This window comes from Callorhinus ursinus, unplaced genomic scaffold (genome assembly GCF_003265705.2).
Source record: "Callorhinus ursinus isolate GAN/ISIS: 27379988/994484 unplaced genomic scaffold, GSC_fseal_2.0 scaffold1781, whole genome shotgun sequence".
Classification (NCBI taxonomy): Eukaryota; Metazoa; Chordata; class Mammalia; order Carnivora; family Otariidae; genus Callorhinus; species Callorhinus ursinus.
Window position 1 is genome coordinate 2,997 of NW_027398835.1, and position 5,322 is coordinate 8,318.

Genomic DNA, 5,322 nt, shown 5'->3' on the forward strand with positions numbered 1-5,322 from the left:
ATTTCATTCTTTTTGATGGCTGAGTAATATTCCATTATATATATGTGTGTGTGTGTGTGTGTGTGTGTGTATGCCACATCTTCTTTATCCACTAATCTGTTGATGGACATCTGGGTTCTTTCCACAGTTTGGCTATTGTGGACATTGCTGCAATGAACATGGGGTGCAGGTGCCCCTTCTTTTCATTACATCTGTATCTTTGGCATAAATACCTAGTAGTGTAATCTCTGGGTCATAGGGTATCTCTATTTTAACTTCTTGTGGAACCTCCATACTGTTTTCCAGAGTGGTTGCACCAGCTTCCATTCCCAACAACAGTGTAGGAGGGGTTCCCCTTTCTCTCCATCCTTACCAACATGTCGTTTCCTGACTTGTTAATTTTAGCCATTCTATTGTGAGGTGATTTCTAATTGTGGTTTTGATTTGTATTCCCCTGATGCCGAGTGATGTTAAGCATTTTTACCTGTGCTCTTAGACCAACCCAGTCAAGAAATGGGTTGGTGCCTTAGTCATGTAGGTCGCTGATGTCTCTGACCTCTGCTCCAATCCCACCCTTGTTCCTACTCTGTAGTCAATCTAGACCTCTTTCCCATAATTCTCCAGGTTCCCTCTCAGTCTCTGTCTCTGTCTCTCTCTGAGCCTCTGTGTATCTCTCTCTGTCTTGGAGGACCATCCTGACCCCCTAGTCCAAGCTGAAGCCCTCCTGAATGTTCTCTTAGCCCTCCGTACTGCCCTTTCATACAATTCATCATTGTCCAATATCTGTCTTCCCATTAGACTACAATCTCCACGACTACGCAAGTGGTGCCTGACACATACTCTGTGCACAATAAATTTTTGTGAGTACATTAATCATATGACTGTATCTCAGAAAGTTTTTAGAGCTGCAAGTGACCTACCAGTGACTAATCTCTTCCATTCCCCTCTTTGCACAAATAAAGACTTGAAGCTCTTGGGGGGGGGGTGACATGATTTGCTAACGGCTCCCAGTTGGTTAGTGAAAGCACCCCCTTTACAGCCCAGCAGCCTTCCAAGCACTCCATAACAGCTGGTGGTGGCCTGTCAACAGCTTCTCCAAGATGAGGTGAAACTGCTCTAACCAAGAATGCAGGTAGGCCAAGGATGTTTGCTTCACAGTTTGGCAACTCTGACTTCCTGTTTTCAGGGAAATCATGCCACTCAGCTCTGTTGCGTGAATTTCACGGCTAGGGAAACTTTCCTCCTTCTGATCATAATTGTAATGCCTCACTGAAATAAACTGGAGAAAGTACATGTTGCTTCAAGCTGTTTTCATACTGTATTCCAGGGTTCCCAGGGATCTGTACGGGCCTTTTCCAAGAGGCGAGAAGGAGAGGAAGCCACTGGGCTTTGGGGCCCTGGCCCTTGTTCAATCAATCAAGGCAGTCCCCCCCCTTTTTTTAACATGTTTTAAATATTAGTTTCTGTGTGAGCTTGCATTTGGAAATAAAGGTTCCACTGCTAAAATTATGCTTATAATCTGTAAATTTAATATAGTCCTCTAATTTTGTGAATGAAGAAATGACAGGCTGAAGAAGAGAAGCAATTTGCAAGAGAATGACAAGTCTGGGATTCAAGCTTACTGCTCCTGACTCCCAGTGCCTTGACTGTGCACTTTACACACACACACACACACACACACACACTCACTCACACTCCACACAAACTCACAGAACTCTCTCACACAAACACATATACACTCACACATACATACAGTACCCTTTCACACACACAATACACTCATACACAATCATACAACGTATAAATACACACACAAACACACCATTGAAGTGAAGGGGAAGGAGGGAAGAGGTGGTTCTTGTTAACATCCCAATACCAATAAAGTTGGTCTCAGGCCTTTCTCCACCCCAGCAGCTCAGCTTGCTTCATCCTTCCCTCTCTCCATCTTACTTGTGCAGTGACCAGCTGTTTTCTTTCCCTCTCCCTGCTCTGGAAAAGTTCTGTTCTTGTCATTTTGTGAGAATAGCTATTCTCCATCTTTTCCTGGGGGTGCAGCAAGAGGGAAAGGCAGGTCACACTTGGAAGCCTGAGCTCTCCCAGTGGAAACAGAGTTGTCTCTGGAGAAAGGACTTCAGACTTCAGTGAAAGAGTTCTCTTACTGGGAGGAAGGGTGTAATAGCAGGAAAGTTTGCCTCCAAAAGCCCTGATTCCACAGTGCACGTTGTGCCCCCCCCCCAGTACATCTATGAGAAATCAACCATACAAAGTAACCATAACATGGCAGAATGTGGCTGGTTGGGCTGACTCAACCAGTGGAGGACTCCCCTTCCCCCTAGACACATGCAGGGACACATTTCTTCAAACACAAAGATTCAAGCTCAAAACCAAAGAAGGGAAATATTTGGGTGTCAGAAAGAGAACTTGAAATCAGAGCAGCTAGTGGAGCTAAAGTTCTGTGGCTAAGGGGCTTTCTGAGTCATAGCGGGGTACTGGGGCATTAGGGGCTGTGGGAGGTGATCTAGGCCACTGGGCCCATGTACAATATTCACAGGGGACTGGGAGTCAAGAGAGGCTGTCTGTCTCAGCCACCACCTGCAGATGAGAAAAACTCCACCCACTTGCCTGTAAGAAATGGTTGAGATGCTTGCTATCTTCTAAGAGGTATCAGAACCCCAGGCTTGTATTCATGCAAATGTGAGGTCTTACTTCACACTGAGGCCAAAGCAAGAAATTAACATAAACACTGGTCCAGTATGAGTATCAGGCCTCAGTAGAGACTAATTTAAAACCACCTTGGAGGGACAACTGCATGAACCAGAGCAAACTGGCTTCCCATAGCAAACCCCAGTGGAAAAGGAGCTCAAGAGTCATAAGTTACAAACCACACAAGGAAACAAGCCAGCAAGAGGAAGTAGCAGTGGGAACAAGTGCGAAAATGTACATGCCATGACCCATATGGGACAGAATATCCTCAACATTTATTAGTAAAAGATCACAGCTGTAGCTTTCAGCTGAAGCAAGTTAATTGGACTGTAGCCTCATGGACCATGTATCATGCAGATGTTGCAAAGGAGCTCAACAAACTATTATTTTATAGATTCAGAAACAGAGATTTAGAGAGGGGAAGTGACTCATCTAAGGTCACCAGCAGGTTAGTTGCAGATGAGGAACAGAATCCAAATCTCCAGAATTCTAACCCTGTGCTACTTTTACTGCCCCATGATGCCCTAATTTCCCAGTTAGACACGAAAAACCTAGCTTTAAGAGAGAACCAGGAGGAAAGAGGGACAGAAAGATGTTCTTAAGACCTTAAGACCAGAGCCAAGGCCCTTGGTCTCATTAACCAAGCTCAGATTTGGTTGTGTAACAACTAGAAATTTTAAATAAAACCCCTCCTATTTTCTTTTGCATTATGCTGACCTGTTTCTCTTTCCTATTCTTTCTCTACCTTCCTTAGTCCTTGTTGCAACTGTCAGCATGAAGGAATTATCGTCAGAATTGGGGCAGGTCAGTTCTGATAGTTTCTCTTTCCTACCCAACTTCTACCCCACCCTCTAGGCAGGCTCTGCTTGCACACTGTGCAGGAGCATCAGGGAGGAGGGAGAGGGAGTGGGGGAGGGGTGAGACATGGTACCCTTAAGCCAGCCTCACTAGCTGCAGGTACTTGGCAGGGATGGGGATGAAGGTGAGTATGGAAGTGGATATGGGTTCACTTCTTCAGGGCCAGAGCTTTAAACACCAGTTCAGACATAAATAAGGCAAAAGCTCTTGGCACGTAGGAGTACTCCCTCTGGGCTTTTATGATTCATTTGTTACATAAGACACTAGGCTCACACAATCCCAGATTCACGCAGGATATAATTACAGATCAGAAAACCAAATTATTTTATAATAAGAAATAACAAAGAGCACACAGTAGTCCCAGAGTAAGTGCTCAGAAATATTGGCATAGATTGGAATAAAAATCCTATCATAATGTTGCTTCCGCTTGAATAGTCATTCCCAATCAGACCATTCATGGCCTGATTTTCCAGGGGTGTGCTTGAGAATTATCGCCAGCTTTGTCTGCTTTATTCATTTATTTACGCATTCAATAGTAACAAATATTGGTTGGGCATTAGCTAGGTACCAGATACTGCACTAGACCTTGTAATATAAAAATGAAATGAAAGGACACAGTCTCTTCCCACAAGGAGCTCACAATTTACTGGAAAAGAAAGTCAAACAAAAAGGTCATTAAAATATACAGTGACAAATGCAAGGGATGCTATGGAGCACATAAGAGAGACATTATAATATTAACTAATGTTCCACATTAATTAATGTTTTATTGGGAGGTACAATCCCAGGGCAGCAAAGGTAAAGGCACAAGGGAGCTAAGGCAGGGACAGAGACAAAGCAAACTAAGGGGGTATATTACTGAGCTGATCACAGCTTAAGGAAAGATACAGTTGTCTAGTATCTTCCGACAGATTGCATGAAGCCACCAGTCCTCCAAACGGTCCACTGGAAGGAAGAGCAAATTATTTTCCAGATCCCACCTATCTCTTATCTCTAATTCATTAATGTTCACTCCCACGTGGAATTAAGTCCTCTGTACTTCAGGATTGTATTATCCAGTTCCTCTGGCCAACTACTGGAGAAGCCATATCCCACATGGCCCAGTACTACAGCTGAGCTCAAAAGTGAGGAAGGAGCCAAAGTCTTTTGGGTCCAGCAGTGTTTATGGTCTCTAGATACAACATAGCATGTCAAAAGAAAACTCTTCAGTTTGGATTTGCTTCCGCAACAACCACTAATAAAAACACATAGTCAAAACTTTGTTACATGTTCACACTCTTCATTTCTCCCTGCCCTAATCCCTGGTAAACGCTATTCTACTTTCTGTCTCTATGAATTTGCTTATTCTGGGAACCTCATAAAGTGGAATCAGTCCTTTTTTGTCTGTCTAGTCCCAATTTTGACAAGCCTCAGAACGCTGGCATAAAATTTCTGGGATATGGATTCTTGTCTTCAACTTCAAATATAAATTGGATACCCCTCCTATTAGCAATAATCGCACCTCGGATAAACCTCATTGGCTATGATACCGCCACTGCGCAGAGCTTGGATACCCCTCCTAAATGGAATGTTTTGCCCTGTTTGTTCCATCACCTTGGGGCCTGTAGGTCTCTGCCATTGACTGTTCTGGAATCTCATTAATAGAGTTCTAAGACTGCAAGGTTCTTACTACATTTGTTCTTTTATTCAGCTATTTTTTACAACAAATATTTATTGACTATCTACTATGTGTCAGATGCTTTTCTACAGAACACTGGTATTCGTGTGTATAGGTTGTGAAAA

General features: G+C 43.5%; 1 non-coding gene across 1 annotated transcript; it reads right to left on the reverse strand.

Moving 5' to 3' along the window:
* Positions 1 to 4,946: 4,946 nt before the first annotated feature.
* LOC112817982 (U4 spliceosomal RNA) lies at positions 4,947 to 5,086 on the reverse strand. Its single transcript, XR_003206502.1, has one exon. It is a non-coding gene; the product is annotated as a U4 spliceosomal RNA (small nuclear RNA).
* Between the last annotated feature and the right edge of the window lie 236 nt (positions 5,087 to 5,322).